Here is a 12,807-nt window from a genome sequence, read left to right on the forward strand (position 1 = left end):
GGGATGGGGGGGGGGGTAATCGTGATTCTATCTCCGGTCTCTGGTGTTTACTGGCTATGGGAAGTGATTACTGGGGAGGATACAGGCTCGACACGAAGACTATAAAACCTTGCGAACGTGTTAGGTGTCGCCCAGCCCGCAGCTCTACAGATATCTGTCAGCGATGCACCATGTGCCAGCTGCCAGGAAGAGGTAATATTCCTAGTGGAGTGGGCTCTCAACCCAAGTGGGTATGGTGCACCTATTTATACCCGCGCTGCGGGGTGGAGCGCGAGATTCACTGAAAGGGAATGTCTAAGGTTACGTATGTAACCCTGGTACCCTGAGAGGGAACGAGATGCTGTGTCGAGATGTTGTGGGAACGCCCCTGCGTGATTGCATCGTGAAGCACATGTATAATCAGTCCAATGGAAAGACGAGACGTCATAGGCGGGTGACGACATCGACCAGGAAACTATAAAGCACAACTGAAAACAGGCCACGTTAGCTTCTGAAAGGCTGAAGCAAGTCGATCAGAGGCATGCAGGGAGTATGGCAGGGCGACGCAGCGTCTCATTCCCTCTCACGGAACCAGGGTTACATACGTAACCTGAGTCGTTCCCTTTCAAGGGAACTCATGCTGCATCGAGACGCGTTGGGAACACCATACCCACGACGCCATAATAGCAAATGCCTGTTCTGTGTGAAGTCATTGCGCACAATAAGAAGCAAGCACCCTAGATCCTGGAGTGGAGCCAAGATCCAAATCATTAAATCTAACCAATGTATGCGGTGAGGACCAGCCTGCCACATCACAGATGTCATGGAGGAAAAAACCCCAAGATAATAAAGCCTTAGAGCAGGGGTGGGGAACGTTGATCCTGGAGGGCCATTGTCCTGCAGAGTTTAGCTCCAACCCTAATCAAACACACCTGAAGCTAATCAATGTCTTCAGGATTACTGAAGTTGCAGGCAGCCAAATGTTTTTTTCAGGGTTGGAGCTAAACTCTGCAGGACAATGGCCCTCCAGGATCAACGTTCCCCACCCCTGCCTTAGAGGCAGCCATACTCCTAGCAGAATGGGCCTGGACAGCCAAAGGTGAAAGCTGACCAGCCACTTCATAAGCAAATGAGATAGCCTCGACTACCCACTTGCTCATTATCTGCTTGGAAGCAGAGTAACCTTTTCTTGGTGACCCGGAACAGACAAATAGTTGATCCGAATTACGCCACAGGGCAGCTCTGTGAACAAAGGCATCCAAAGCTCGAACAGGGCACAGCAGATTCTTTTTTTCCTGATCTGGAGTAATAAAAGGTGGAGGACAAAAGACCTGCAGCACGACTGGGCCCGAAACATTAGTAGGGACCTTAGGAATATAACCCGGCCTAGGGTGAAGAAAGGCTTTCACCATACCAGGTGCAAATTCAAGGCATGAAGGAGCAACCGACAAGGCTTGCAAATCTCCAATTCTCTTGATAGAAGAAATAGCAATGAGAAATAAAATTTTTAGTGTAAGGAACTTTTCTGAAACCTCTTCAATGGGCTCGAAGGGAGCCAAATCCCAAGCTGGTGCTCTTTTGCGCAGTGCAGGCCTCAGCCTCGGGGTGCCATGAAGAAAACGAGTAATGAGAGGATCTCTCCCCAATGTTGCACCACCCAGAGGAGTGTGGTAAGCAGATATAGCCGCCATATACACCTTCAAGGTGGAAGGAGATAACCCCGCAGAGAAACATTCTTGCAGATAATCAAGTACTGTACCAACAGGGCAGATAACAGGATTCAGTTGGTGTTCTCCGCACCAGGCAGAGAAGAGTTTCCATTTCAATGCATACAGTTTTCTCGTGGAGGGAGCTCTAGATTGGAGTATGGTCTCCACGACCTAGGTCGAGAGACCTGATTCTATGAGCTGGGCCCCCTCAGGGGCCAAGCCCACAGTTTCCACAACTCCGGACGAGGGTGATAAATCGTGCCCCCTGCTTGAGACATCAGGTCCCTCCTGATCGGAATCTCCATCGGAGAGCTGTCTAGAAGGGCCACCAGGTCCGAGAACCAAACTCAGGCCGGCCAGTACGGGCTACTAACAATAGACGGGCCGCTTCCCCGAACCCTCTCCAGAACTCCTGGAAGCATAGATATCGGGGGAAAAGCGTACAGGTGTAGCCTCGGCCACACCTGAACCATCGCATCCAGCCCGAGAGGAGCTTGGGTGCGTGAGGGAGAACCACATGGGACAATGAGTTGTATCTGACGATGCGAAAAGGTCGACTTGAGCTTGACCGAAATTCTCCCAAAGGAGCTCAGGGTTTTTCTTGGCTCAAAATGAGGCGGAGGTGGTAAAATCCCAATAATGTATTCTAATAATAAGGTAATTAAATTAGTATTTTTCGTAGATCATCATATAGCCTAATGTGTTTCCCACATTATTTTTGTGGGTTGAGCTCGGTACCTCTAGGGGGGTCCAGTGGCATGCCCCCCCGGAAGAGAATTTTGTACATTTTAAAGATAAATTCATTAATCTGGTGCACCTTGAGTCACCCGAATCCACTGTTAAAAATAAATAATCCACCTGCTGCCCATATTCTTTGATTTGGATATCTGCATCTGATCATCACATTACAATTATTCAAATTCTCAGTGTTAAGCATGATAATATGGTAACATATCACACTGAAGTTGGCTGATTAAAAATTAACATTTATTTAAAATAAAAGTTCTTCTTTTGGCAAAATTACATTTCCTTAATAGCCTAAACAGAGGCTTTACTCCCTTCAAACTTAAATTGTCAATGTTTCATTACATCACTGTTTGAAAACACTTTGATACTTTGAAAGTAAACTGCCAGTAGGAGGTGGCAGGCGACCGTCTTAATGAGCGAGTCATTCATTCAAATGATTCGTCCAAACGGCTGATTTATTCAGAATGAGGCAGTTTATGAATGGGTAATTGAATCTTTGACTCAACCGATTCGTTCGAAACGCTGAATCATTCAGTAATGAAACACAGCTGAGTGTTGCTGTGAGATGCGCGATGGTTCTGCTGTGACCATTGTTTGGAACTATTTTCGATGCTGAAACAGAACAAAAACAGTCATTGCGTCTAAAATGTAAGTGACTTAATTTTAACTATTTGTTTATTGAACTGTTATGAAATCAGTCTCGGTTTCAATCTTGATGACATTCAGGAAAACATCACTCTGGTCGTGTGTGGCCTAGGCTATATATAGTTTCTTAACTATAATATGTTATAAATCACTGCGCGAGCCTCAACAGCGCAACTTTGTTACCGTCAGTACATTAGGTAGGCCTATATTATTATCAGCTATAGGCTATCAATCACCACTTACAATAAATTAAATAAAACAGAATAATCCTCACGTATTCGGTGATTCCCTAGTTATTTTTTATTTTTATATTAAGAATTATTTTAATCAGGGCATTTGTCCGGATGGGTTACAATTCTCTCTCACTTTTCCCTTAAAAAAAAAAAAAAACACACGTGTCCCGGACAAGTGTTATTGTCGAGTCCTGATATGTTTTCCTTGATTGGTTTTCCCTGAAGAGTTACGTTGAAAACGAAAGTAAAAGAGTGACACACGTTCATTGCGTTTTACCGTGATGACAGTTCCGTGTCTTTATTAAACTCAACTCAGTAGTCCTATAATGATTTATCTGTCATCCACCCTCGATTAATTGGAATGGAATGTTTTTATTACTTGGCCTGCCCGACCCGCGGATTATCCGCGATCCGCGCAGCACTATCGGCAAACTATACGGTTTGAGAATGGACACAAACCGCAACAGAACCGTCACAGTGGAAAAAGTGTATCTGACCCTGACTGTCTGTCCGAGTTTTGTCGAGAGCCGGAGGCGGCACGAAATTTGACGGAGGCAGCCGCCTCATAATTCTCTATGCAGGAAAAACCCTGGAGCTTCACCACCTTGGGGTGAAGTCTCCATTCCTGGGCCTCAGCCTCTGCCTCGACAGGATATCCGCTCCCTGATTTAGATGCCCCGGAATATATACTGCCCTGAGAGACAGTAGGAGGGCCCGGAGGATCTGATGAGCCAGTTTGCAAAGATGACGTGACCTCAGACCCCCCTGATGGTTGATATAAGAGACCACCGATGTGTTGTCCGTGCAGACAAGCACATGGTGACCTCTCAGGTCTGGCAGGAAGTGCTTGAGAGCTCGAAACATCGGCATCATTTTTAGCCAATTTATGTGCCAAGAAAGTAGATGGTCCTGCCAAAGACCTTTCGCCGAGCGACCTGCGAGGGAAGCATCCGTCGATAGCGTTACTCATCAACAAGAAGTCCCCAGCACTGGGCCTTGGGAGAGGAACCAAGGTTTGTTCCACATGACTAAGGCACGTAGGCATCGCGTGACCTTGATCATGCGAAACGGATTTCCCCTCGGGTCCTGAGCCACCACTGCAGGGGTCTCATGTACAGATGGTACCCAACCAGAATGCCTATTACCGCCGCGCCAGCCGCCGCGGCGAAATCACCGCGGCGAAAATAAACCAGCCGCATTTCAAAGTCGTTCCCGAAATGACCGCCAGGTGGCGCAAAGGGACATTGTGCAAAACAGCAGCAATAGCCGTATTTTAAAATGTAAGTGGGTTAAATATAAAACCCTAAGCCTGATAGGCATATTTTTCATATATATAAATGGGCCTATTAGGCTACAACAGAATAGAACCAAAGATAGAATCAATTTTAGAACTGAAAAAATAGAATCAAAAGTTAAAAATAGAGACGATATTAGGAGCAATGACGCTGAATATTTTTACTATTCTATTGAGGAATTAGATAAATGAAGAGCTCTCGTGAGCGATACAATTGCATAGTAATTTATAGTGATTTCAAAAGCAGTCCTTAAAAAAAAATACATGGAGTAGTGTGGTATAATTTTTCAGAGATTACGCGGAACGGGTTTTAGTTAAGATCCTGGTTTCAATGCCCTTAATGTATAGGCTAGGCTACTGCTTTAAAAAATGTCACAACGCGTTTCGAGATTGTTTTGAATTAAACATTGAAGTTTAAAATGTAGTGTTTTGGCACACCAGGCCGAGTGGCGTTACGCATCGTTCAAAAATCAAGTTTTATTCTGACATGTTGAATTGGCGTTAGAATTTTTTTTTAGATTTATTAGATTTAGATTTTAGATTTCGTTAGATTTATTTTTCTCATAACAGCTAAAATAACTTAATATATGCCTTGTCTTAATATGACCTACTTAATATAGGCAATAGGCATATACTAGCCTATATAATAGCCTAAATTAGCAAAACTTGGCCACTAAATATTTAATTTTCAATTATTTTAATTATCACAATTAAAGTTTTAATTTTATTAAATTGAACAAGCGCAACAATTAGCATTTAATCAAATATTCTAAAAGATGTATTAATAATAATGTTATTTCAACATAATATTTCGTTTTTTCGACATATGTGTGCGTGCAACAAGCAAGATGTGTATTTGTAAATCCGGTGATGCGTGCATTGATTTTTATCAATAAACTAGTGTTTTCTGACAGTGTCGACTGCAAAGATGAAGTTGACGATCGCCATATTTGTAGTGAACGCACCTAGAGAGAAATGCACATAAAGACATAATCAGAGAGTAGCCTTTTTCTTTTCGTTTTGAATTATTTCGTTTGAAGACATTTCAAGCTTTGTGTATTTGATGTATTTATCATGTCTGTGTGAGGCATACGCTGAGTTTCGTTAAGTTAGGAGGATGAGATGCGCTCCAGCTGACGTGCAACGCAAGTGAGTGGCCGAGTGGTTGAACTTACGTTACGATCATTTAGATGACACGGTTTCGAATCCCGAACTAACTTGGACTACTGATATTTTTATATTAGCCTATTAATGCATTTTATAGTCTATTGTTGATGCAGAGAGATTTGTCTAGTTCTAAAACATAGTTTTTTGCTTATAGCCTATTTACAAAATAAAATCACCATGCATTTCCATTTTACAATAAGCAACAAATAGCCTATTATACAATGACTTTACTTCTGTAACCTATAATGATTCCAATCGTAATTTCAAAAGCAGTTCTGTTAATATATATATATATATGACTTTTAAACGACAAACAATAAAATCAGAACCAGTATTTGCGTTCATGGTTCCAGTGGCAGTAATGCATCCACGGCTTTTCAAAATGTCACAAAGCGTTTTGAGATTGTTTTGAATGAAATAGGCTTGAATTGAAATGAATTGAACTTCCTATTGAAGTTTATAATGAAGTGTTTTGGCAAACCACGATGAGTGGCAAACTCTTTGTTTTGTTTTGCAAACTCAGCTAGCCTGTGGGGGGTTTGGAGAAGGCAATAGTTGCTTTATCGTGGGGGTGCAGGACAGAGGTGTTAATGTTCCGTCTTTCATATGGAGAGTGTCGGAGCCAGCCTGATGAGCAGGCAAAGGCAAAATTATTTTAAGGATTAATCTCAAAATCTCCAAAAGTCCATAGCCTATGTACAGTAGGCCCTATATCTTATTAAATTATATATTGTAGTTTTATTGATTGTATTTAAAGGTTTTCCACACACAATTTCAATTTAGCAGATACAGAGCTCTTTAATTCGCGACCCACCTCGTTTTATTGTGAGGTGAATTCAGCAAGGCATGTTGTAGGCTATCTTTGAAGGAACAAAAGCTATTTGTTACAGTTTTTTCTTTCGTGATTTGTGTGGATGACACACAGCGACATATACAGTATTATCAGCTGTATGGTGTTTTTTTACGCTGAAATGCTTAATTTCGAGAAAGACCCGCCGCGCGCAGTGAGGGAGACCAAACTTACTAAAAAAATATCCAGAGCAAGAGAGACAAAGAAAAACGCCTGTTCTTAATTTATGTTGCTTTGAACTTTTTTCGTTTTGTACCGTTTTAATTTTTTAATTTAGCTGCAATTTCTTTGACAATAGAAATTTAAAATGTTGCAAGAATAAGATTGTGTTTCTTATTTTGCATCACAAAGGGAATAAACTCTATCGATGCAACCCTGTTTAAATAAATAAACTGTTCCGACACTTTATTCATACCTTGAAATGTGCGATGGGTTTTCAAACTTAATTAATTTTCTTTTTCTTTTACATTTTCATTGTTTATTTTTTAATTGAAAGCAATACTGTATTGAAAGTATTTTTCTGATTTGTTCGATCTGTTTTGAAAAATGTCTTCCGTTGCTATGGCCGGGTATCACTGTCAGTCATCTCAATCTCGTGAATGATTCACACACAAATTTCTTTTTAGCAGATTAAAGACGAGCTTCATCATCTTAATTTTCTGGTGCAATCGGCTGACAGTCTTCCTCATCAGATGTGTCGTCTTTGTAGCGGCTCAACTGGAATGTAGCAAATTTATGTTGTAAATTGATAATTAAACAAGATGATTGACTTTAATAAACAGATGCATATTTAAGCATCAAGAATGGAAAAACACAAACACTGTCGGCTACACTGAGATTCGATCTCAGATCGTTTGAAGCTCCGAGAGACTATTGTTAATGCATTGACCACAGAGCTATCGTCTGAATAGCCTAGGTCTACTATTTTCTCTGTTTTAAAAGTTTGTTATATTCTTTTTTTATTTGCTTATGTTTTTTAACATTAGCAATTTACTGTCTCGAAATTATGTGTCGAAAAAATTATTAAAAAAAGTGTTTTTACAAGACCTTGTGCTGTTTATTTATTTATTATTATTATTATTATTATTATTATTATTATGCAGATGTTAATTCAGCCATTCTGTTGGATAAAAATTGTCCCTAATGTAAAATGGAAATTAATGGTAATTTTATTTTATAAATATAAAATATTTAATATAGGCTATAGGAGAAAAAAACAATATGGTGTAGCAATATTTTAGAACTATCAAATCTCTCTGCATTAATAATAAAAAAGTAGCCCATGTTTGTTCGGGATTAGAACCCGTGTCATCTGAATTATTGAAACGTAAGTTATAGCCTACCACTCGGCCACGAATTTGTTTTGTTTTAGTTTGTTTGAAATGTATTTTTACATATTTTGCTACAACCAATTCTGTTGTAGCATAATAGGCCTATATTTTTTCCCTAAAAGTTTGTTTTATTCTCTGCTTTGTTTGTTTAGATTTTTACATATTCAATCAGTCTCATTTTTGTTCAAATAATGAAAAACGGTTGTTGTTTTTTTACAAGATCTTGCGCCATGTTTTTTTTTTTTTTTTAAATAAACAGATAGGAAATTTACCTTTTAAAATGCCGCAGTTGCTGCTGTTTTGCCCTGTCACTTGCGGCACCCGTTATAGCCTAGTCATTTCGCGAACGACTTTGAAATTCGACTGGTTTATTTTTGCTGCGGCAGTAATAGGCATTGTGGTTGATTATTTATTAAAGAATTCAATTGATACAACATGTAAGCCTATTTAATTCTGAATATAACAAAGAATGCTTAAACCGACTAACATCGGTTAGTAACTGCAAGTCCTGAAAATGTTTTAATTTTACGGTAAATTATTTTAATTTATTTCACTGTTATGTTTCAGTTAATAAATCTACAAACACATTAAAATAACACAAAGTAAATGACAAGTAACTTATTGACATAACCTTTCTAAATTATAGAAAAACTGGGCACACAATGTTACCGTGTGTCTACTTTGTTTAAATTTAATGAATTTGAATTCGTTTAACCACAATATTTATCTTGAATTTATCTGTGACCTCAGCTCAGATTACTGCCGCGGCAGATTACGTCATAAAGAGAATAAACTGACACTTTTCAAAGTCTGTGATTACAGCGCCACTCAGCGGTAAAAGGCAGCAAATACACATCCCAATTTTGCCGCCGCGGGAACGTCGGCGGTAAAAGTCTCATTCTGGTTGGGCACCATCTGTAAAGGAGGCCAAAAGTTATTACGTTAGACACAGCTGCCATGAGACCCAACAGTCTCTGAAACTGTTTAACAGTGAGTGACTGGCATAGTTTTACCCCATTTACGACTGAGAGAATCGAAATAATACGTGTTGGTGACAATTGTGCCCGCATCGTTGTTGAATCCCATACCACATCGTTGTTGAATCCCATACCACAGTGGCTCTGAGACGGGAGGAGCACACTCTTCTTGGCGCTGAGCCTCAACCCCAGCATCTTCATGTGAGACAGAACGACATCTCGATGCCGAACTGCCATCTGCTCGGACTGAGCAGCGAAAGCGAACTGAGACACTTCACCCCCGAAAGCGAACCTCAGGAACTTCCTGTGATGGATGGATACATGGAAGTAAGCGTCCTTCAAGTCTATCGTGACAAACCAGTCCTCAGACTGAATCTTTGACACAATCTGTTTGAGTGTAAGCATCTTGAACTTGAGTTTCTGAACCCTGTGGTTTAGTTGGTGCAGATTTAGAATAGGACGCAATACCCCATCCTTTCTTGGAACAATGAAATACCGGCTGTAAAACCCTGACTCCCTGCTGGGAGAAGGAACCCTTTCTATAGCCCCCTTTTTTAGAAGAGTCTGTACTTCCTGCTCCATAACCAGAGCCTGCTCGGGGTCCACCACCATAGGGAGGACCCCTAGAAATCTGGGCGGATGAGAACCGAACTGAATTCTGTAACCCTTTTCTATTATATGCAGGACCCAATGAGAAATATTTGGCAGTAGTTTCCACGCTGCCAGAAAATTTACTAAGGGAACCAGTCTCTCGAGACTGGCCTCTGGATTTGGTCGAACAGTCACTTCGGTGCCCTGAAACGGCGAACCGGCGGGGAACAACCGAACTGACTGTTCTACGATCCTCCTCGGAGGGTCGTTTGGGGACGCTGACACTTCGGTGCCCTGAAGCGGCGAACCGGCAGGGAACAACTGAACTGGCAGCGCTGCGACCCTCCACAGAGAGTCGCCCCCCAGAGGGCGCAGAGGAGACACGGATTCTCGAACACATCTCTCCCCGGAGGGGACCACCCTCAGAAGCCTGATAGCCTCAGCGTCAGGACTTCTTCTTTGTCTAAGCCTTCTTAGAGATGATGACAGTCCTCAGATCTTGCCTGCCTCTAACCGGCTTCGACTGCGACCACCACCCAGACCCCCCGATTGTGGAGGAGCCAGAGTGGCGTTGCTTTGTTTTTGTTGCATTCTGTGCTGCGAGGAGCTCATAGACGGCCGAGACTGCTCCCGTTTAATCCCAGCAGTCTCGAGGACATTAGATCAGCAAGGAAGAAACTTCTGGAATGCCGCTGATTGTTTCTTCGCCTCCTGAAATCTGTCGATGACCGGGTTTATAGCGTCACCGAATAGACCCAAAGGCAAAAGCAGAGCATCCAAAAGAACAGACCTGTCTCTATCTTTTAGATCAGTTAAATTCAACCATAAATGACGTTCCGTGGCCACCATGGCTGCCATAGACCGGCCTATTGATTTAGCTGTCTCCTTGGTGGCCCGGAGAGACAGATCTGTTGCGCGACGCAATTCTTGCACTGACTTCCTCACAATCATCCATGTCCCTAAGCAGATCAGCCTGGTATGCCTGCAGTATAGACATCATGTGCAAGCATGCCGCAGCCTGACCTTCTGCCAAATATGCTTTACCCACCAGCGCTGAAGTGGCTTTTAATACGCCGGGGCTTTTAATGATGACGCTGACTCAGGAGAGAGATAGCTCGCGAACGTCTCTTCAGCCCGAGGCATAGCCACATAACCATAGTCTTTAATAACCATAACATTGCTGTAGTTTGATGTTTGCGGATTAAAAACACAAAAAGAAACTGGTTTCTTCCACGACTTCGACACCTCAGTGTGGAGATCGGGAAAAAACGGTAAACCCCGGCGGGGAGGCGGTGACCTAGATGGTAGATATCTTTCATCTAGTAAACTCTTTTTACATTCCTCTTGTTCCTCGGCTAGCCAGTCAATATTTATTTTGACAAGGGTATAAGATGGCAAACTCTCATAGTCCCCTGCATCAATGCTGACGACATCCAATTCCTCGGAACTGGATAATTGCAGCATTGGTGCCTCATCTCGGGGGGAAGAAACCGCAGAGCGTGCTTCCCCCTGAGAAAAGGCACTGGATCTGGCAGGTGAAGGCTGAGATAGGGCTGGGCCCGTCTCAAACCCCGCTGTTAGATCCATTTGCGAACCCCAAGATGTGCGTTGCCACTGTGCCTCGGCAGCAGCGGGACCCGCACCCTGGGGAGCGCTCCCTGAACCGTCCTCCTCAAAGAGCGCCCGGCGGGAGCAGAGCGTCCTCACGGACAGCTTATTGCAATGCTCACAGTCAGCCCCCTCGAGGACTGACTGGGCATGCTCCACTCCCAAACAAGCAACACAAAGCTGATGTGTGTCCCCACCCGTGATGAAACGGGTCATAAATATATATATCTGTGTGAAATATTGTGCTTGGAATGACAGACAACAATAAATAGACAGGGACAGTATACAGAGAGCGCTTGCTGAAGGCACAGAAGCTAACGCGGTCTGTTTTCAGGTGTGCTTTATAGTTTCCTGGTCAATGACGTCACCCGCCTATGACGTCTCGTCTTTCCATTGGACTGATTATACACGTGCTTCTCAACGCAATCACGCAGGGGCGTGCCCACCGCGTCTCGATGCAGCTCGAGTTCCCTTGAAAGGGAACTGAAAATCCCTCACTGCTTAAGACTGAATCACTTTTTTATAAATCAATTTATATTTAATTCATACTGTATAGTTCAAGACTATTCAGTGTTTTATTTTTACATTTGATTATTCAATTTCTGTAGTATTTCTTAAAGGTCCCATATTGGACACCTTTCTGTAGTTTGTCAGAAAGGATTATGAAAGGATTATTTGGCGACAGACCAGGGTGTTTGTTTTCCTAAGGAAAATGTATATATTTTCCAAAAATAAAACCTTTTTTGAAGGTTTCTTCAAGCATCTTGGAGACGTTCCCGCAGTTCTTCTGGATTTAGTCTGTCTCAGTTTTTTCTGTTTCTTCATGTAATCACAGAACGACTCGATGATGGCGAGATCAGATCATACCGGCTGTTGTCAGACTCCTAGTGCATACACAAATCTCACTGGATTATTACAATTAATGGCAAAAAGAATGTTTGGAAATGTAAACTGATATTTCCTACTGACACACTACAGCAAGGAGGGGAGGGGAGGGGAGGGGGAGGGGAGGGGAGGGGGGGGGGGGGTATTAACATGCCTAAGACTTTTGCACAGTACTGTATATACATATATATATATATATATATATATATATATATATATATATATATATATATATATATATATCGTCAGCGCCCCCTTGAATGGGGTCCGAGTGCAGTCCAAAAACTTGGTCCATATATCAAACACGCTTGCACATATTAGTCTGAAACTCGGTACACATATAGATCTCATCAGGCCGAACAACTTCCGTGCTCAATGTCATAAGCTTCCCCCAACAGGAAGTTGGCTATTTAGGATTTTATGGAAAATGCATGCTTTGGAATTTGACATACTCCTAGTGAATTCATCCGATCGCCACCAAACTAGGTCAGCATGAAGACAAGACATTAAGGATGATAAATTGCCGGTATATTTTTGATATCTCAAACGGTTTGGCCTTAGCGAGGAAACGGATTTATGGCGAGAAAAGAGAAACAGGAAGTGTGTTATAACTTCTGCATACATTAACTGATCTTGATGAAACTTCAGCAGTGTGTTCGTTGTAAAAGGCCGATCACATGGATGTGACTATTGTGAGTCAAAGTTATAGCGCCACCAACTGGCAGCTGGAAGTGTGTCACTTTCAAAATGCTTTGAAATCACCCTCTAATTTTTACCCGATTTGCTTAAAA

The 12,807-nt window shown here is 42.1% G+C and overlaps 1 protein-coding gene across 1 annotated transcript in view; it reads left to right on the plus strand.

Moving 5' to 3' along the window:
• Positions 1-12,807, plus strand: part of arhgap23b (Rho GTPase activating protein 23b) — a 560,944-nt gene that overhangs the window by 500,841 nt on the left and 47,296 nt on the right.

Source organism: Squalius cephalus (assembly GCF_949319135.1).
Source record: "Squalius cephalus genome assembly, chromosome: 19".
Lineage (NCBI taxonomy): Eukaryota > Metazoa > Chordata > Actinopteri > Cypriniformes > Leuciscidae > Squalius > Squalius cephalus.